Source organism: Rattus rattus, chromosome X, assembly GCF_011064425.1.
Source record: "Rattus rattus isolate New Zealand chromosome X, Rrattus_CSIRO_v1, whole genome shotgun sequence".
NCBI lineage: Eukaryota > Metazoa > Chordata > Mammalia > Rodentia > Muridae > Rattus > Rattus rattus.
Genome location: NC_046172.1, coordinates 69088800 through 69112073, shown reverse-complemented (window position 1 = coordinate 69112073; position 23274 = coordinate 69088800).

The window sequence follows — 23274 nt, the reverse complement described above, 5'->3', positions numbered from 1 at the left end:
ATAAAATCAAATAAGAGGCTATGTTCCAGCTCCAGCAAGCAGGAGAACTTCAAAACTTTGGCCATGTGGTTTTGGTTTTAGAGTAGAGGATAAAAGAAAGGGGTTATAGCATCTCCCTCCATGGCTAAGGAAAGCCACTGAGACCAGGCATATATCCGGGGTGTTCCTGCATAGAGACCCAAAGAGTCCATTGTGTGAAACTATGAAGGTGAAACCTGGATTGCCTTAGAGAGCCCAAAGTATTGAAGATGCTAGAGCCATGAGTTACCTGCCAGGGAGAGTGGCTAACACGGAGTGGAACCAGACCAAGAGAGAGCAATGTATTGCTGTCAACAAAGCTGAAAAGAATTGGAGATCTGGAAAGCATTTTCATATTTGACATGGAGATGCAGAGATTGGAGTTAGTCCTGCTTTGTTTCAGTATTTTCTCACCATACGCCATTTCCTCCGTTTTGCGATGTTAATGCATAGTCTGTGCCATGGTCTGTTGGAAGTATGTTATTTGCTTTTTCTTTTAACCTTGATTTTACAAGGGATTAGAGTTGCATAAGTCTCAGAAAAGACTTTGAACTTTGTTTTCTTAATTTATTTATTCATTTTTTTACACTCCAGATTCTATTCCCCTCCCAGTCTACAGTCTGACTATTCCCCATCCTGTACCTTCTCCCCACCTTCCTGTCTCCATGAAGATGTCCCCACCCCCACACCCCACCTTAGCAGACATCTAAACACCCTGGGGCCTTCAGTCTCTTGAGGGTTAGGTGCATTTTCTCTGAGTCAACGCAGACCTGGCAGTCCTCTGCTGTGTATGTGTTGGAGGCCTCGTCTCAGCTGGTGTATGCTGCCTGGTTGGTGACCCAGAGTCTGAGAGATCTTGGTGTCCAGGTGCCTAATGTGGGAGGGGGATGGGATAGGGGACGTATGGACATGAAATCAGGAAAGGGAATAAAACTTGAAATGTAAATAAAGAAATATATCCAATAAAAAATAGAAAAGAAAATGCCAGTCCTCTTACAGGGTCACCCTCCTCTTCAGCTTCTTCCAATTTTTTCCTAAATCAAACACAGGGGTCAGCAGCTTCTGTTCAGTGGTTGGTTGCACATATCTGCATCTAACACTTTCAGCTGCTTGTTGGATCATTTGGAGGGCAGTCAAGATAGGCCCCTTTTTGTGAGCACTCCATAGCCTCAGTAATAGTTCAATAATAGTGCCATGCCTTGGGGCCTCCCCTTGAGCTGGATCCCATTTTGGGTCTCTCATTGAGCCTCTTTTTCCTCAGGTTTCTCTCCATTTCCATCCCTGCATTTCTTTCAGACCAGAGTTTTGACTGTGGGATGGCAACCCCATCCCTCACTTGATGTTCTATCTTTCTGTTGGAGATGGGCTCAAAACATTCCCTCTCCCCACTGTAGGGCATTTCATCTAGGGTCCCTCCCTTTGAGTCTTGAGAGTCTCTTACCTCCTAGGTCTCTGGTACATTCTGGAGGGTCCCCCCAAACTTCTACCTTTTGAGGTTGCCTGTTTCCGTTCTTTCTCCTGACCCTCAGGGCTTTAGTCCTTTTCCCTGACCCAATACCAGATCATGTTCTCCTCTTCCCCCCACCCCCTTCCTTTCCCATCCAGGTGCCTCCCTCCCCACTTGTGGTTGCTTTCTTCTCCCTCTCAAGTGGTATTGAGTCGTGCTCATCTAGGTCATTCCTCTTGTTGATCTTTTTTTGAGTTCTGTGGACTGTATTTTGGGTATTCTGTACATTTTTTGGCTAATATCCACTTATTAGTGAGTGCATACCATGCATGTCCTTTTGGGTCTGAGTTATCTCACTCAGCAAGATATTTTCTAGTTCCATCCATTAGCCTGAAAAACTCAGGATGTCCTGATTCTTGATACCTGAATAGTATTCCATTGTGTAAATGAACCACATTTTCTGTATCCATTCTTCTATCATGGGACAACTGGGTTGTTTCCAGTTTCTGGCTATCACAAACAACACTGATATGAACATAATAGAATGCTTGCCTTGGCAGGGTGGGGCATCTTTTTGTTATATTCCCATGAGTGGTAATGCTGGGTCATCAGGCAGCACTGTTTCCAATTTTCTGAGGAATCTCCAGATGAATTTCAGAGTAGTTGTACAAGTTTGCAATCCCACCAGCAATGGAGGAGTGTTCCTCTTTCTCCGCAACCTCGTTAACATGTGCTGTCCCCTGAGGTTTTGATCTTAGCCATTCTGACTGGTATAAAGTGGAATCTCAGGGCCATTTTGATTTCCATTTCTCTGACTACTAAGGACTTTGAACATTTCTTTAGGTGCCTCTCAGCCATTCAAGATTCCTCTGCTGTGAATTCTTGGTTTAGTTCTATACCCCATTATTTTTAATGGGCTATTTGTTTTATTTTGGTTTGTTTTTTTGTTTGTTTTGTTTTGTTTTTTAGCTTTTGAGTTCTTTATATATTTTGGATATTAGCCATTTATTGGATGTGGGGTTAGTGAAACTTTTTTCTCAATCTGTAAGATGCCAATTTGTCTCATTGACTATGTCCTTTGCTTTACAGAAGCTTTCCAGTTCCATGAGATCCCATTTATCAATTCTTGATCTTAGAGTGTGAGCCATTGGAGTTCTCTTTAGGAAATTTCCCCCTGTGCCAATGAGTTCAAGACTCTTTCCCACTTTTCTCTTCTATTAGGTTCATTGATCTGGTTTTATGTTGAAGTCCTTGATACACTTGGACTTCAGCTTTGTGCAAGGTGAGGTAACAAATATGGGTCTATTTTCATTTTTCTACATACAGACAGCCATTTAGACCAGCACCATTTATTGAATATGATTTCTTTTTTCTATTGTATATTTTTAGCTTCTTTGTCAAAGATCAAGTGTGCTTAAGTGTGTGGTTTTATTTCTGGGTCTTCAATTCTATTCCATTGATTAATGTGTCTGTCTCTGTTGGATTTTTAAACAGTGCTGACACTGTAATAGTCTACTGAAACTTTTGAAGTTGAACTAAATGCATTTTGCACTATGATATGGCTACAAGCCTATAGAGGTCAGGGAAGGGAATGTGGTAGTTTGAATGAAAATGACCCCTATAGGCACATAGGGAACTACTAAGAGGTGTGGCCATGTTGAGTAGGTGTGGCCTTGTTGGAGGAAGTGTGTCACTGGCAGCAGACTTTCAGGTCTTAGAAGCTCAAGCCAGGCCCAGTGTTTCACATTCTTCCAGCTGCCTGAGAATCTGAATGTAGAACTCTCAGCTCCTTTCCAGCACTATGCCTGCTGGCCTGCCACCACACTTGCTGTCATGAGGGGCTAAACCTCTGAACAATAAGACAGCCCCAATTAAATTTTGTCCTTATGAAAGTTGTCTTAGTTGTGGTGTCTTTTTCATAGAAATAGAGACCCTAAGACCTTTTTCTGCATGTAATAAGAGGATCATAGCATTTTTGGGTTTCAATCTGCCAACATGTAGGATTGCATTTATTGATTTTATGTCACCCATGCATCTATGAGGTGATCATGTTGAATGATATTTTTATATGTTCTTGAATATGGTTTAGAATTATGTTAATCAAGAAGTTTTGAAAAGTCTCTTTATAGACAATGATAAAACATTAAGGAAATAATTGAGGAAAATAACATATTATTTATTTTTTAATTTTTATATTTTTAATATATTTTTATATATTTTTATATATTTATTATATTTTTACTATATTCCTAGATTGGAAAACCTAATACAGTTAAAATATCCACAGTATACAAACATACATATTCATGCAATCTTTACCAAAATACTTTAACATTGCTTATAAATTTAGACAAATAAACAATTTAAAACTTTGTGTGGAGTCTTAAACTACAATAAATATCCAAAGAAATAATTAAAAATAAACTTAAAATACTAAAGGGCCAAACTAGAGACAACTTTAAAAGATTCTAGATGGCAAAATATCATGACAAATAGCAGGCAGCCTGGGAATGTTATATTCATAGCTACTTGATTTCTAAAGTAAGTGCTAAGGATACAAAGATGAAAAAGGACAGTCTTTTTATTAGATGATATTGGTATAGGAATAAAATTGTTCCTACCTAACATGATAAGGAAAATCAAATAAAATTGATTAAAAACTTAAATTAGAAGAACAAATAAGAGACACAATCCATCACATTAGTCTTGGTATTGATTTTCTATGGAATTAAAAAAAAAACTCTGGTGTATCTTCCAAAAACCAGCCATTTGGAGAGAAAAATTGCATAATGAAGGAAATACTTGCAAATCGTATATCCTATAAGATGTTAACATAAAGATATATCATACTGAGAGACCTCAATAACCAGGTAATAAAACTTCCCTGTGTAAAAAGAAGCAGGGGAAGGGGAAAGCTTGTAAGAGCCAAGAGGGTTGAAAGAAAGAAAGAAAGAAAGAAAGAAAGAAAGAAAGAAAGAAAGATAAATAGAAAGAAAGAAAGAAAGTAAGAAAGAAAGAAAGAAAGAAAGAAAGAAAGGGAAAGGAAAGAAAAGAAAACCTCCTATGACATTTTTTTTTGTCCTAGGAACAAAGAAACTATTATCATGATTCCATGATTCCAACAACGTGGTTGCCTAAACAAGACCTCAGTAGACTTGTCTAAAAGAAATACAGGGACAAAGATGGACAAAGATGGAGCTGAGACTGAGGCCAACCAATAATCAGCCCAACTTGAGACCCATCCCATCCCATGGGCAAGCACCAATCCATAACACCATTAATGATACTTTTTTGTTTGCAGGTAGCCTAGCATAACTCTGAGAGGCTCCACCTAGCAGCCAATGAAAACAGATGCAGATACCCATACACAAACATTGGACTGAGGTCAGGGACTCTTATGGAAGAGTTGGAGGAAGGATTGAAGTCCCTGAAGGGGTAGGAACTCCACAGGAAGACCAATAGAGTCAACTAACCTGGACCTCTGGGAGTTCTCGGAGACTGAGCCACCAACCAAAGAGCATACATGGGATGGACCAAGCCAACCACCCCTGCCCCGTGGATGCACATATGTAGCAGATGTGTAGCTCAGTTTCCATGTGGGTTCACCAACCACTGGAGTGGGCTTTCCCTAAAATTGTTGCCTATCTCTGGAATACTTTCACCAACATGGTTGCCCTAAGTGACCTCTGTGTGAGAGGATGTGCTGAACCCTGAAGTGACTTGGTAAACCAGGGTCTGGTGGGGATATTCACAGGGGCACCACTCTCTCACAGGAGAAGGGGAGAGGAGTTAGAGGAGGGATTCTGTGAGGGGGACAGGGGCAATGAATGAAATGTTAAAAAAGTGATTAATTAAAAACAGAAAAATTGTAATTAAGCATGACAGATGTAAAAACGTACAATTTACCTCTAATTTTCCAAAAGCAATTTCCAATATAAATTCATTTTTTTCTCCAATAGAGTCTCCCTGGGGCAAGGAATTCCTCTTGAGTATACGACAGTGCCCAACAGCACATGGCCAACAAGAAACAAACTGGAAACATCAGAGAAGGAAGTTCCAGGTTTCATAATGTTGCATCTCGGTTTTTAAAAATTTATCTATTTTTTTATTATAATTTAACTTTATTTATATTTTGTTTATATATTATGACTTCCAGTTTAGACTTTTTATGAGGTTTCTAACTGTGTGAATGAGCAAGTTTGTGTTTCTTGGGCCTTCTCTTGGTCTCTGTTTTCTTTGGTTGATTTTGTCTATTCACAATGTGTTATTTTCTGTTTTGACTTATCATATTATATTTTATTATTATACCCTAAAAGTCTCTTTGTTTTCTAACAAGAGATAGAAAAGGACTGGATGGAAATGGGAGGGAAGGTGGGAAGTATTCAGTAGAAGTAGAAGGAAGGAAAACCATAATCCTGTTTTACTATGTAAGAAAACCATTTATTGAATAAATGGGGCAAAAGAACTAATACAGCCAAAACTAAATAAAAAAAGTTCAGCATTAACAATCATTAAAAGAAAGCATAAAATTAAACTATAGTGAGACGTCATGTCACACTTGTTAGAATAGCTATTATCACATATATAGGAAGTAATTAGTGTTTATTAAGACTGTGGAAAAAAGAAAATCCTATTCCAGTTTACTGGGAATATAACTAGTGTACTTATTATGGAAACAGTATAGAGGATCTCAAAACATTAAATAAAAAAGTAAAGTATCATTCAGCAACTGATGTTGGGCTATATAGCCCAAGAAAAGAGATATCTGTGTTATTTTGCTTACTATAGCCTTATTCACAAAAGCTAAGCAATGCTATCAATTTTGGTGAGTGTGTTGGTTTGACTGTGCTTAGCTCGTGGGAAGTTGCAGTATTAGGAGGTATGGCTGTGTTAGAGTAGGTGTGGCATTATTGGAGGAAGTATGTGAGTAGGCTTAAGGTCCTTTGCTCAAGTTCAACCCAAGGCAGAAGAGCCCCTCCTCCTAGCTGCCATAGGATCAAGACGTAGAACGTTCAGCTCCTTTAGCATCATGTCTGCATGTTATAATGCTTCCTGCCATGATGATAATGATAATGGACTGAACCTCTGAAACTGTAAGCCATTCCCAATTAAATATTGTCCTTTAAGAGTTGCCTTAATCATGGTGTCTCTTCATAGCAGTAAAATCCAAACTAAAAAACAGTGTCCATCAATACATGAATGGCTGATAAAATTTTACATGTACATATACACACATACATACCACACATAGCATATATATATATATATATATATATGTTTTTATTACTGTGATAAAAACACCATGACCAAAAAACTATCTGGGGTAGTGGAACAGTTTATTTAATCTTACAATTCACAAGCTATACCCCACCAGAAAGGGAAATTAGATCCGGAATCTGGATACAAGAATTGAATTATGGACCCTGAGGAGTGCTGTTTATTGGCTTGCTCCCCATGGCTGGCTCAGCCTGCTTTCTTATGTACCACAGGACCACCTTCCCAAGAGTAACACCACCCAAAATTTACTATGCACTCCCACATCAATCTAAAATCAAGAAAATGCTGAAAAGCCCCCCCCCTTCTTTTTTTACCAGATGACTCTATCTAATGTCAAATTGACAGGAAGTTAGCTAGTGATCTGCACCCTGGATCTAAGGCTGTCCCACAGCCCTCTGTACCCAAATCCCACCTGGAGAAAGCTGGTCTCCAAAGATTGTTGTCAGTTCTAAGCCCACAGAGGAGACCACCACATCAGATCCAATAAAAGTCCAAAAAGGGGCCTGCCATGAGCATACAGGGCACAGGAACCAAAAAGCAAATAGGGTCAAGAACCTTCTGGACTCCATCTCCACCCCTAATGTAAGGCTGTCCCACTGCCCTCCATACCCAAATCCTATCCTGAGAGAGCTGGTCTCCCAGGAAAGCTGACGCATCTAAGATTACAGGCTCACAGGCCTACAGGAAAGACAAGCTCCAGTCAGAAATAGCAAGACCAACCAACACCAGAGATAACCAGATGGCAAGAGGCAAGCATAGGAACCTAAGCAACAGAAACCAAGGCTAATTGGGATCATCGGAACCCATTTGATAAATCAACACACCAGAGAAACAAGATTCTGATTTAAAATAACATCTCATGATGATGATAGAGGACTTGAAGAGGTAAATAAATAAATAAGTCCCTTAAAGAAATACAGGACAACACAGGTAGAATCCCTTAAAGAGGAAACACAAAAATCTCTTAAAGACAGGAAACCACATCCAAACAGGTGGAAGAATAGAAAGAAAAAACATCCAGGATCTAAAAAAGGAAATAGAACCAATACAGAAATCACAAAGGGAGACAAAACTGGAGATAGAAAACATATGAAATAGATCAGGAATCATAAATTCAAGCATCACCAACTGAATACAAGAGATAGAAGAGAGAATCTAGGGTGCAGAAAATACCATAGAAAACATTGGCACAACTGTTAAAGAAAATGCAAAACACAAAAAGGGCCAGTAGATATCTTCAACAAAATTATAGAAGAAAACTTCCATAGACTAAAGAAAGAGATGCTCCAAAACATACAAGAAGCCTAAGAACTCCAAATAGATTGGACCAGAAAAGAAACTCCTCCTGACACATAATAGTCAAAACACCAAATGTATAAAACAAAGAAAGAATATTAAAAGCAGTAAAGGAAAAAGGTAAAGTAACATAAAAAGGCAGACCTATCAGAATCACACCAGACTTCTCACCAGAAACGATGAAAGCCAGAAGATCCTGGGCAGAGGTCATGCAGACCCTAAGAGAACACAAATGCCAGCCCAGGTTACTGTATCCAGCAAAACTCTCAATTATGGTAGATGGAGAAAACAACATATTCCATGACAAAACCAAGTTTTCACAAGATCTTTCCACAAATACAGGCCAACAAAGGGCTTGACAGCACACCTGAAAGCTCTAGAACAAAAAGAAGCAGGAAATAATCAAACTCAGAGCTGAATCAACCAAGTACAAACAAAAAGGACTATACAAAGAATCAAAAAACAAACAAACAAACAAGGATTTGGTTCTTTGAGAAAATCAAAATTATAGATAAATCTTTAGCCAGACTATCCAGAGAACACAGAGACAGTGTCCAAATTAACAAAGTCAGAAATGAAAAGGGAGACATAACAACAGAATCTGAGGAAATTCAAAAAATCATCAGATCCTACTACAAAAGCCTTCATTTAACAAAACGGGAAATCTGGAGGAAATAGACAATTTTCTAGATAGATAACAGGTACCAAAGTTAAATCAGGATGAGATAAATCATCTAAACAGTACCATAACCCTAAAGAAATAGAAGCAGTCATTAAAAGTCTGCCAACCAGAAAAAGCCCAGGAGCAAATGGTTTTAGTTCAGAATTCTATCAGACCTGCAAAGAAGAACTAATACCAATACTCATCAAACTATTCCAGGAAATAGAAACAGAAGAAACACTACCCAATTCCTTCTGTGAAGCCACAATTACTCTTATACCTAAACCACACAAAGACCCAGCAAAGCAAGAGAACTTCAGACCAATTTCCCTTATGAATATTGACACAAAATACTCAATAAAATTCTCACAAACAAAATTCAAGAACACATCAAAACGATCATCCATCATGATCAAGTAGGTAGGCCTCATCCCAGGGATGCAGGTATGGTTCAATATAGAGAAATTCTTCAATGTAATCCACTATATGAACAAACTAAAAGGAAAAAACCACATGATCATCTCATTAAATGCTGAGAAAGCATTTGACAAAATTCAACAGCCCTTCATGTTAGAAGTCTTGGAAAGATCAGGAATTCAAGGCTCATTCCTAAACATAGTAAAAGCAATATACAGCAAACCAGTAGCCAACATCAAAATAAACAGAGAGAAACTTGAAGCAATCCTATTAAAATTAGAGACTAGACAAGGCTGTCTACTCTCTCTCTGCCTAATCAGTATAGTACTTGAACTCCTAGCCTGAGCAATTAGACAGGAAAAGGAGGTCAATGGGATATAAATTTGAAAGGAAGAAGTCAAAATACCACTATTTTAGATGGTATAAATGTATACTTAAGTGACCCAAAAAACTCCACCAGGGAACTCCTAAACCTGATAAACAACTTGAGCAAAGTGGTTGGATATGAAATTAACTCAAACAAATCAATAGCCTTCCAATATGCACACAATAAATAGGCTGGAAGAAATTAAAGAAATGACACCCTTAACAATAGTCACAAATAATATAAAATACCTCGGTGTGACTCTAACCAAGCAAGCGAAAGATCTGTATGACAAGAACCTCAAGTCTCTGAAGAAAGAAATTTAGGACCTCAGAAGATGGAAAGATCTCCTATGCTCATGAATTGACAGAATTAATACAGTAGAAATGGCCATCTTACCAAAAGCAATCTATAGATTCAATGCAATCCCTATCAAAATTCTGCTCAATTCTTCACATTGAAGTATAAGAAAGATCAATTTGCCAATTCATTTGGTATAATGATGAATCCAGGATAGTGAAAAATATTCTCACTATCCTGAAACAATCACCTTCCCTGACCTCAAGCTGTATTAAAGAGCAATAAATGACGAACCTGTGTGGTTTTTGTACAAAGACATGCAGTTAGATCAGTGGAATAAAATTGAAGAACCAATAAAGAAACCACACACCTATGCTCACTTATCTTTGACAAAGGGGCTAAAATTTTCCAATGGAAAAAAGAGCATTTTTAACAAATGATGCTGGTTCAACTGGAGGTCAGCATGTAGAAGAATGTAAATCAATCCACTCTCATCACTTTGTTCAAAGCTCAAGTCCAGGTGGATCAAGGACCTCCACATAAGACCAGATACACTGACACTAGCACAAGAGTAAATAGGAAAGAGTCTCGAACACATGGGCACTGGGGAAAATTTCCTGAACAGAACACCAATGGCTTATGTTTTAAGATCAAAAATCAAGAAATGAGACCTCATAAAATGGCAAAGCTTCTGTAAGACAAAGGACAGTGCTAGTAGGACAAAATGGCAACCAATAGATTGGGAAAAGATCTTTACCAACCCTACATCTGATAGAGGATTAATATCAAATATGTACAAAGAATTCAAGACAGACTACAGAGAATCAAATATTCCTATTCAAAAATGGGGTACAGTGCTAAACATAATTCTCAACTGAGGAATATTGAACGGCGACAAAGTACCTAAAGAAATGGTCAACAACTTCAGTCATCAGGGAAATGCAAATCCAAACAATCCTGAGATTCCACCTCACACCAGTCTGAATGGCTAAGTTCAAAAACTCAGGCGACAACAGATGCTGGCGAAGATATGGAAAAAGAGGAATGCTCTGCCACTGTTGGTGGATTTGCAAGCTGGTACAACCACTCTGGAAATCAGTCTGGAGGTTCCTCAGAAAATTGGAAATAACGCTACCAGAGGACCCAGTTATACCACTACTGGGAATACACCCAAAACGTGCTCCAACACGTAACAAGGACACATAACAGCCTTATTTATAATAGCCAGCATCTGGAAAACCGCAGCTGTCCCTCAATAGAGGAATGGATACAGAAAATATGGTACATTTAGACAAGGAGTACTATTCAGTTATAAAAATCAATGACTTTATGAAATTCTTAGGCACATGGATGGAGCTAGAAAATATCATCCTGAGTCAGGTAACCCAATCACAAAAGAACACACATGGTATGCACTCACTGATAAGTGGATATTAGTTCAAATGCTCAGAATACCCAAGATACAATCCACAGACCACATGAAGCTCAAGAAGATGGAAAAGCAAAATGTGAATGCTTCAGTCCTTCTTGGAAAGGGGGAACAAGATAATCAAGGGAGGTAGAGGGAGGAGTGATCTGGAGGGGAGAGAGTTAGGGGAGGGGGAAAAAAGAAGGATCAGGTATGGGAGGAGGATCAGGTATGGGAGGAGACTGGGATAATACACAGAAGGTCAGCAATTACATCAGACGTGTATAGCAATGGGGGATGGTGGACTGGGGATAGCCACCAGCAAGTCTCAGATGCCAGGAAATCAAAGGACCCCAGGACCCAACATGGATTAGATTAGCTGAAATCCCCAACAAAAGGGAGGGAGAACCTGGAGAGACCATATCCAGAGGTTAGGCAAGGCCCCTGTTTGAGGCATGTGTCTGCCTACTCCTCTCCAGTCCTTTAACACAGAATGGCTCCTGTCTAAATAGAAATAAGGAGACAAAGTGCGGAGCAGAGACTGAAGAAAAGGTCATCCAGAGACTGCCCCACCTGGAGATCCATCCCATATGCAGCCACCAAACCCAGTTACTATTACAGATGCCAAGAAGTGCATTCTGACAGGAACCTGATATAGCTGTCTTCTGAGAGGCTCTGCTAGAGCCTGACAAATACAGAGGTGGATGCTCGCAGCCAACCATTGGATTGATAACGGGGTCTCCAGTGGAAGAGGTAGAGAAAGAACTGAGGTGACTGAGGAGGATTGCAACCCCATAGGAAGAACAACAATATCAACCAACCACATACTCCCAGGGACTAAAAATCCAACCAAAGATTATACATGAAGGGAGCCTTGGCTCCAACTGCATATGTAGCAGAGGATGGTATTGTCTGGCGTCAACAGACCCCCAATGTATGTGATTGTTGCGGGGGGGTAATGGGGTCGGTGGGGTGAACACCCATAATAGAAGGGAGGAATAGGGTTAGGGGCTGATGGACTGAAACCAGGAGAAAGGGAATAACATTTGAAATGTAAATAAGAAATGCAATTTAATAAAATGGAGGAAAAAAGAGAGAAGACCTTGGTCCTGTAAATCTGGATTTCCCTAGTATAGGGATGCAGGGATAGGGAGGTGGGAATTGGGTATGTGGGACGAGGAGCACCCTCATAGAAGCAGGGGGAGAAGGATGGGTAAGGGGTGTTCTGGAGGGGAAACTGGGAAAAGGGAAAATACTTGAAATGTAAATATCCAATAAAAATTTCCCAAAAAAGGAAGAATGTAAGCTAGTAAAATATACACCGTGAAACATGATTTAATTGTATAAGAAAAAGGAAACTTCACAAAATTTCCTCCTTCCAAGTTATTCTGCCTATTGATATTGCCATTGTTCAGAGTTTATTTAGGCAGCCATACTATTGAGGTATTATGGGTGTATCTTCTCTAACATTTCTAGGTTGTCACATTTTCATGGCAAACTTCCTGCTTCTCTGATTCTTAAATTTTTCCTGTCCCCCTTTGCTGATCTTTCCTGATCCTCTATGTTTTTAATCTTAAAATAAAAATTGTATGAGGTACTTCATATTTTAATTTTTTAAACTTATTCATCCCACCACGTACCTATAGTCCAAAGTCTCATGTTTTATGTGATAAACAGAACTGCATCTCTCTGTCATATTAAAATAGAGTTTTGACAGAACTACAAAGTAAATTTAAAATTATGCTTAATCTTTTTTTTAGACTTTTAAATTGGTTATTTCATTTATTTACATTTCAAATGTTGTCCCCCTTTCCGGTTTCCCCTCTCCAAACCCCCCATCCATCCCCATCCCTCCTGCCTCTACAAGGTTGCTTACCTACCCTGCTACCCACCCAGTCCTGCCTCACTGCCCTAGCATCCACCTATGCTGAGGCATCCAGTCACCAGAGGACCAAGGGCCTCTGCCTGCCCCTCCCATTGATGCCAGATAAAGAAATCCTCTGCTTCATTTGCAGTTGGAGCCATGGGTCCCTCCATGTGTACTCATTGGTGGGTGGTTTAATCCCTAGGAGTTCTAGGGCAGTGGGTGTATCCAGTTAATTGATATTGTTCTTCCTATGGTGATGCAATCCCCTTCATCTCCTTCAATCCTTCCCCTAACTCTTCAATTGGGGTCCCCAGACTCAATCTGATGATTGGCTGTGAGCATCTGCATCTGTATTGGTTATGCTCTGGCGGAGCCTCTTATGGATCAGCCATATCAGACTCCTGTCAGTAAGCACTTCTTGGCATCAGCAATAGTATTTTTGGGTTTGGTGTCAGCAGACGGGATGGATCCCTAGGTGGGGCAGTCTCTCTATGGCCTTTCCTTCAGTCTCTGCTCCACTCTTTGTCCCTGCATTTCCTTTGACAGGAACAATTCTGGGATAAAATTTTTGAGATGGGTGGGTAGCCCCATCCCTCAACCAGGAGCCATGCCTATCCACTTTATATGGTCTCTACAGGTTCTATCCCTTCTTTGTTGGGCATTTCAGCTGATGTCATTCCTGTGGGTCCTATAGGTGGATATTAGCCCAAAAGCTCAGAATACCCCCATGATACAACTCACAGACCATATGAAGCTCAAGATGAAGGAAGAACAAAGTGTGGACAAAACAATCATGGGAGGAAGAGAGGACAGGGAGAGGAAAAAAAGGGGAGGGGGCAGGATCAGGTGAGGGAGGAGATGGGGAATAAGTACAGAGCATCAGGAAATTGAACAGAGGTGTGTAGCAATGGGGGATGGGGAACTGGGGGTAGCCACCAGGCTTAATTTTTTTAAGACATCAGTATTACTATTATTATTGTTTAAAGGAATGAATTGAATCATGACACTAAACTGGAGTGATCTTGATTTATTTCCTACTATCAATCGATCAATTAATATTTATATACTTGGAACTATCAGGAAACAAGACACATTCCTATCTCATCAATATGAGAATGTTACTTTATTGTTTATAGATGAAAGACAAGTAAATGCACAGCTACCCAATAGCTGGCCCTCTATGTCTATGTCATGAGAGTCTAGACAGGAAGTTTTTAATCACATAACATCTAATAAGCATCATAATTCTAAAACAATGATAACTATAAATGGGATTTTAATACATGTATAAGGATAGTAATGTGGTATGACATAAAACACTATATTTCTTTTGTTGATAGTGACATATACTGCTAATGCTATTTTGGCTCATTGTATACTGTAATAGAAGAACATGAAAAAGCTCACTTAAGTTGGTGAGAAATCAAAAGTACTTTTCTTTGAAGTCAATCCTGAGAAGTATAAATTCTTGTGAGACAATGAGCAAAAATCAGTTGAAATGGTAGCCAAACTGTAAAATGATGACTATAAAATATTTAGAAGTTAAATTATGTAACATGGGCTGAGCTCAATTGAGGAAGGACAACAAGAAGGGAAGAATGATTGTATGTCTTGAAGTAAAAGAAAATATAACATACAGGTAGGCAAAGTAAAAGAAAAAGTAAAAGGGTGGAAATGGAGGAAGCACACACAGAAAGGAGACAAATGATAGAGGAAAGGTTCGTTGTAAAGACAGCATCAAGAGCATGAAGAAAAATCCAGAAAGAAGGACAAGCCCTTCCTGTGATATAGGGAATAAAGAAAGGGGCATGATTTAATTAATAATTAGGAAAATGAAGCATTTCCTTTCCTGAAGTTTCTTTTGTTCAGAAACCCCTATGAGATTGCCTTAGTAATAAAACTTGGGAAAAGATTGTACATGATTCTTTTAAATTAACAGATGCATTGTATTTAGTATGTTTGACACAGTGTCTGAAGCACATGTAGCTTTTGAACACTGTGGTCTGGCTAGATCTAGCTAGTCTGCATACACCTTACCTTACAAAGTTATCACCATTGTGGGCAGAATGCATTATATCTACTCTCTTTCCCAGAAAGGTGTTCAATGCTGATGCTGTTTTTCACTTAAAATATTTTTTGTGCTTTACTTCTATTAGAGTTTGCCTATGTGTGCTTCCCTTGATCTCCAAAGGCTATTGTGCTATTATATTAAGAGAGTCTTTGGATTAATCTCATATCAATTTTCATACCACAGAGCAAGTCATTTTTATAATGGGAATGGGTCAACTTTGAAAGGAGTTATATTTTGGAAAGCAAGGCTGCACTTTGGTTTTCTGAAGAGGCTTCTCTGATCAACCACTACAGTTCTGCCCAAGGGCCAGAGATGACCAGATGACTGCTGGTTGGAGCATGTGAGACGAACAAATGGAATCCATTGCCTTATTATTTGGTGCATTTACGTGTGTATGTGAAGTATGAGGATTAGTTTCTAGAACACATTCTTTTGCATGGATGTATACCATTTAACAAAACAAGTATAGCATATTTCCAGAATTGAAGGGAGCAGTGTGTACACTTTTGCTTCCTTGAAGTTTCTATGAATTTCCTTTATTCTGAGAATTCACTTGAAATAAGTTAAACCTAAGACGCTGCCTAATCACAGTGTGCTTATAGGGCTAAAGTAAGTTTCCTGTTTATTTTTATAATTGTGTGTCATTATTTGAGCAGGCTGATTCCTGCAAGTTAGCAGCCCTGAACAACACCTAACACTTAAATATGTATTAAATCACATGACTCAAGAAAAGGGTTATTATCCAGTCTTCCAAACTTTGTCATAATCTAATTGCTTTTCTTTGTGTTTAGGCCATCTTTACTCCTTCATAGACAGTATTATTATCGTCAACATAGGTCTATTGCATGTGCACTTAATGCAGATCATATTGTTTAGCAAAAATGGGACTTTATAGACAGCAAATTAGAATTTCCTTACCCTTGAGGAATGCACAGCCCATAGAATTATGAAATGAATCTTGTCTTAGCCAGTTGTTCTGACCTGCCATTACTCTAACATGTCATAGAATAACATTGTGTCACCCATCCTACTAGAAATCAAAGCCAAGAATTCATACCTGATAAGAGTGTTTTGCAAATATTTATTCATAATACTATTTCCTGTCAAAGATATCCCGTATTCGCATGCCTTTGTCCATTGTATGGTTGGCACATCCTAGATCAGCACTGGATTTTCTAAAAAAAAAAACCCTCTTTCTTTATTTCATTCAATCTTTATATTCTCTATTCTTTACTCAAATATCAATATGAAATGCAATGATGATGTTAACTTTAATCTAATAAGCAATACCTTTAAGACTTGACTCGTGGTTAAAAACAAAAGAGACATAATTTCATCACTGAACTTATACCTAATGATTCCTCAAAATGACTGTGTCATACTCTATATCTACTCTATGTCCAAGTATTAAAAAAAGAACAAAATATTTTGGAATTTATTCTGCCATGTTTTACCTAGTCTTACTGAATTTTGCTTTTAATTTATGAATGCATCAAATAACCCTTCTATGAAATGTCTCCTTAGCACAAAAAGAGAATAGTATAATGTCATTCCTACTAAATTTTCACCTTCATTTACTATGTCCACCTCAATGGCAGTTGAAGAAAAGAACTGTAGTGTATAAATTATGAATGTATACAACTTTGGATTTCAGAAAAAGGACTATATGCTACATTGTTACCATTATAACATTGGTGATTGCAAAAATTTCCTTCCTTAAAAGACAGTTACTCCTGTGAAATATTGTTATCTAAGAAGATGTTTCAAGTTTTAAATCTTCATAGACCTAAGCAAGTGAAAGTTACACTTACAAGGCAGACATGTGTATTATACATAAGTAACTATGGAGGTCATTTTCTAACTAAACTATAGCTATTTTAAACAGCACACAGCACCTTAGATACTTTCGTTTTATGTGCATCACATTTTTCTTACGTAATGTCAGAATTTGATAGTCTTGATTAAAAGAATAATGTAAAAACCAACATTCTCATACTCTCCCAAATGATAATTTTCTTTTTATTACTACTTCTACTACTACTACTACTACTACTACTACTACTACTACTACTACTACTACAACTCACATACACGCATACACACTTGCCTACACACATGTGTGAACACAAGCACATTAGACATTAGACATAAATAATCTCACCCACCAAGAGACTGAAAAACAGCAGGTTCCCAAAATAGCTGTATTCTTTCCCTTCCCCTTTAAACAAGAGCCCATTATTGTATGTATAAGTGAAGCGACATGAAAGAAGTCTAGTGTTCTATATTAAGTGAAATGGCTTATCACACTGAGTCAAAGTAAAAATCTGCTTTTTTCTTCTTCATTCTGTCTTATTTCGTTCAATTTTGCACATTAATATGGTAATTATAATATTGAATAAAACTGTGCTTCTTGGGTGACATTCATTAAAAATAATGACACGCAATTTTGCTAGTGCTTCCTGCTTTAAAATACACAAGATCATGAATGCAAATTATTACCATTATTATGTTTAACATTTTAACTAATCCCAAGGTCTAGAAATTTTTATGACTGCCTACCTAAGAGCAAAAAGTATAGCACAGCCACACAGCAGCAATTGGATCAAATCTCCTTCCATCTAGGTAACTTTTATAGTGTGGAGTTTTAGAGAATAAACGAATTGATAACAATATAAATTAAATATGGCCTTATTACTTTGAACACAATCAAAAGTTTTCCAAATTTCACTAAGTAAATGTTTTGTCTTTTAAAGACATTTCAGATAAAACATTATGGGTTTCTTGTAAGCAGTTGTAGGAACACAAAATAATAATACAAAACTATTTTAAAAAGCTGTGGTGGTTTCTGTGATGGTGAGCTGAATGGGTGAATATGTAATTCCTCAAAAACAGACAATACTTTCCATATGGGCTCAGCAAACTAACTTCCAGTCTCTTACAACTAATCAAAAATGTTTAGGAAGAAAAAAAACTGAAGACCCTCTCCCCACTAGTTTGTTTCTATTTAGTTATTTTATTTGTTTCACTTTGTCCGAATAGACTCTCATTATTACATGTGCACTAACAAATTATGCCATTATGATTCCTTTTAATGCATGGGAAAAGGCTGTAAGAACCATTACTTACCAAAAAAAAATGAGCTACAATATTTGGATTTGTTTGATTAAACTTCGAATTTAGAGAAATGACTGCTTACTTTAAATTTTATAAATTTATTATGGTCTGAAGAACTCTTTTTTTGTTGGGTTCTTGTGTGGTTTAGGTATCAGAGTAATTGTGGCTTCATAGAATGAGTTAGGCAGTGTTCCCTCTGTTTCTATTTTATGGAATAGTTTGAAGAGTGTTGGTATTAGCTCTTTGAAGGTCTGGTAGAATTCCTCACTAAAGCCATCTGACTTTGGGCTTTTTTTGATTGGGAGGATTTTAATGACTTCTTTTATTTCCTTAAGTGACACAGGCCTGTTTAGGTAGCTTACGTGCTCTTGATTTGACTTTGGTACATGGTATCTGTCTAAAAAATCATCCATTTCATCTGGATTATTCAGTTTTGTTGAATATATGCTTTTTCAGTAGAATCTGATGATTTTTTGAATTTCTTCAGTTTCTTTTATGTCTTCCTTTTCATTTCTGATTTTGTTAATTTTGGTACTGTTTCTGGACACTTTAATTAATTTGACTAGGGGTTATCTATCTTGTTGATTTTCTCAAAGAGCCAGCTTTTGTTTTGTGATATTTGTATAGTTCTCTTTGTTTCTACTTACTTGATTTTGGCTCTGAGTTTGACTATTTCCTGCCTTCTACTCCTCTTGGATGTGTTTGCTTCCTTTTGTTTTAGAGCTCTCAGGTGGGAACTAGACAATATCATCCTGGCTGAGGTAATTCAGACCCAAAATGGCATGCATGGTATGTACTCACTAATAAATGGAATGCAGAATACCCAGGATACAAGGCAGAACTTAAGAAGGATTCAACAAAAGGGAAGTGAGATGCCTCACTTCCACTTGGGAGGAAAAAAAAAAGTAATCACGAGGCCCGGGGCAAAAGAGGAGGATCTGGGTGGGAGAAAGGTTGGGAAGAGAGGAAAGGGGGAACATGATCAGGTATTGGAGGGTGGAAAGCAGGAGTGAAGCCTTGAGGGCCATCAGAATAAATGGAAACAGGCAACCTTGGGAGGGGTGTGTGTGTGTGTGTGTGTGTGTGTGTGTGTGTGTGTGTGTGTGTGTGTGTGTGTGTTGGGGGGAGGGTCTAGGATGTACCAGAGACCGGGGAGGGGAGAGACTGTCAGGACTCAAAGAGAGGATAGATGAAATGCCCTACAGTGGGAAGAGGGAACTTGTAGAGTCCTCCTCCAGCAGAAAGACAGGGCATCAAGTGAGGGATGGGGTTGCTATCCCACAGTCAAAAACTCTGACCCAGAATTTTTCTGTCTAAACGAATTGCAGGAACAAACATGAAGAAGAGGCTGGGGGAAAGGAGGGTCAGTTACTGGCCCAAATTGGAATCCTTCTCAAGGGGAGGCTCCAAACCTAAAACTATTTCTGATGCTGTGATGTGCTTACAGACAGGAGCCCAGCAAGGCTGTCCTCTGAGAGGCCTAACAAGCAGCTAATTGAGACAGAGGCAGATACTTAACACCCAACCAATGGACTGAAGTCATGGACCCCTATGGTTGAATTAGGGAAAAGCTGGAGGAAGCTGAGGAGGAGAGCAACCCTATAGGAGGACCAGCAGTCTCAATTAACCTGGACTCCCTGAGATCTCTCAGACACTGGATCACCAACCAGACAGCATAGACCAGCTGAGATGAGTCCTCCAACACATACACAGCAGAGGACTGCCTGATCTGGCCTCAGTGAAAGAAGTGTACCTAACCCCCAACAGACTTGAGGCCCCAGAGAGTGGGGAGGTTTGATGGGGTGGATGTTGGGAAGTAGGGACATCCCCCTGGAGATGGCAAAAGAGGAATGGAATGAAAAATAGTCACATGGTGGACAGGGAGGGGGGGATAACAACTGCACTGTAAAAAAGGATTAAAGAATAATAAATAAATACATAATAAATAAAATAAATTTGTTATGCTATTTTTTCTTTCAAAAATGAGCATATAATTATATATTTGGCAGAATTGGCAGAAATGAATGTATAAAATGCTCCCTAAGTATGCATTATTCATATATTCAATTTTATTTATATATTTTACACACACACACACACACACACACACACACAGTGGAGTTTGATTTTATTTTAAAGCACTATGTTAAAGGCTTTACTCTGTAAAAGCTCCAATAGATCACTTCTATTATTCTATTTATACAATATGCTAGTTTCTGCAGGAGAGACAAAACAGCTTAGCATTCCAGTGGAACAGAATAATAAGGCAGAAAGGCCCTTCCATTCTTCTCCTAGCTTTTCTCACTCTTCCAAGAACAAGAGTATAAATGGTTGCAATTGCTTTGGGGAGTCCTGTTTCCCTAAATGAGAAAATGAAATGACAAGAGTTAGAGAAGATAAATTAAAAGTTATGAGCCTACAAGACAATATGTCTCAGCCAAAAATATCTTCAGAAGCACAGTCACTAAGGGTTAACATATCTATTTTCACATTATTCAATTAAATGCATTCAAAATACCAAACAATTCTTTTACAAATGGTAATTTTCTGTGGAAATCTCACATATTTTAGCAGTAAGCTCTGAGGCTGATAAGATATGAAGGCTTCCTCTTTGTCACTGATTTAAAGAGAAAGAGCACCTTGCTTATTGCTCAGGAGCGGGGCTAGAGGGCGAATGTGATTCACAATAGCACTTCTTCTACTCACAAAAGCAATCAACATGTGACTTCCAGGAGGCCACGGAGCTCTGTCGAGGAGTTATCTTGACAATATCTAAATCCTCTTTCCTCTGTAAAAGAGCCAGAATTTTTTTTTCATTCAAATCCATGTTTTAATTTCAAAAGTGACATTTCTAGGTCTAAAAAAATTGGCATTGTCTTCAGACAAAATATCATAATGTGAACTTCTGTTGCACTTCAAGCGATTAATTCAATAATTTGTCCTTAATTCAATAATAAAATTCTAAGCTTTTGGACATTTCTTAAAGCTGTGCGGCATCCGCTTGTTTTCTTATTTTGTAGTGCCTGGAAAGAGCAAAAAAGACATTTTTTCTTTTTAAAGAAATCCGCCTCCGCCATCTAGTGGCCGGATTTGGAACTACAGCCAGATCCTTGAAATGACCACACTTCAGTTGGGGAAGTGTACCTTAATGAGGATGAGCTACACACATGTTTAAAATTACCAAAGAATACATTCAATAAAATTATTTTAAAAGAATATTTTAAAATTTGAAGCACAACGTAGCTACACACTCGTGAATATTCATACACTAAAATCTAATACTAATAATTTTGGTTCCAATTTGAAATGCAGTTTCAACGGTACACTGTCACACAGATATATGTCTTATAATTCTTTATTTTACTTTTCGAGATTAAAATTATGTAATCTTCCTTTTAAGCCCTCTCATATGCCTCTCCTTGCTCATTTTTCAGATATGTGGCCTCTTTTCTGATTAATTGTCACTGCATCTGATATAATAGACTGAAAGGAGGAAGCTTAGAGGCCATTGTTAGTTTCCTCGTGATCTGTGCGTTGTTCATTACTCTAGAGTCACACAGAGATGTTGGACAAAGGATCCCTTTTGCAATGAGGGCCTCATGGCCTCTGAGTCAGAGAAAGTAGCTCAGAGAATTTCTTTATGACAGAAAAGTAGAGGAAGGCTAGAACAGTAACTCTAGGTTTTATGGCTTAATTCAGAAAAGAAAAAAAAAGAAATGCATATGCAACATGCATACATAGTATGTTAAGTACAATCTGCCCAGTGTGTATAATGTGACTAGTGTATACATTTTCAGGGCTGACCATTTGCTATCGGATAACTAATTGGTGTGCTCTTCACTGGGGAGGAGTATTTCTCCCATTGTCAGCATCTCCTAAAATGCCTCTAGTTCTTTGTGTGGGGTTGAGGCTGGGGTCCCTGATTCCATCCACAGCAGCATCTCTGTTGCTGTTGCCTTTGTTCAGCCTGGGTTTGGGCAGTCATGTTGGTGTCTTTATGGGTACAGTTTCTAGCTTTTCTGGGAGATGCAGTCTCGAAGCAAACTCCCTCATTCTCTGCATTTTACAGTCTTTCCACCCACTCTTTCACAATGACCCCATGTGGTGTGGGAGCTGTATTGTAGATTTATCCTTATGAACTGGACTCTACACTTTAATTGGTTGTGGTTTTCTATAATGGTCTCCAACTGCATCAAACAGAAGTTCCGTGACAAGGAGTGAAGACTACAATTATCTGTGGGTATAAGGACAAATATTTGTAATTATGGATTAAGACACCATGTGCTTCATAAGAGTTCAGATGGCCCTGAGCTGAAACGGACTTGAAAGCCTCTTCCCTGAGGACTAGCATTCATGGTACAGGAGGTACAGTCAAGTTCCAAAAGAGGAAGGTAACTAACAGCCCTACCCAGGCAGGAAAGCTTTGAACCAAAACAAGCAGCTTGATATGAAAACCCTAAGGGTGCATGCATATCCTGGTGGTAACCAACTGTTCTTTCTAAATGGACTTAAGATTTTCACAACAAGAGAGAACCATGCCTGGTGCTGGAAACCAAGTCAACTACTCAAGTGACTCAAGTCACAGATTTTGGAAGAAAACTTACAAGCACCACTTACTAAACCAGCATAAGTGCTAACAAAGGCTCTGTGGAATAATTTCAAATCAGGTACGGCGGTATCTCCAACATGGTTCTTTTCACTTTGGTTCTTTTTTGCTTCCTTATTTTACATTTTTTTGGGTTTGTGGCTTTTTTTCTATTCTGTGGAGAATTACATTTAAATTTTGTTTTGGAATTACATGGGTACTGGACTTTTCTTGGTCTACAATGGCAATTCTAACAATATTAATTTTTCCAACCTATGGGCATGGAAGTTTGTTCCATCTTCTGTTTTTTTTTCAACTTCTTTTTTCAGTGTTTTGAAGTTCTCAGTATAGAGATCTTTTATTTCTTTGGCCAAGTTTACTCTAAGGTATTTTCTTTTTTGAGGAACTATGAGTCAGAGAGATTGACCTAAATTTTCCTACTTTTTGGT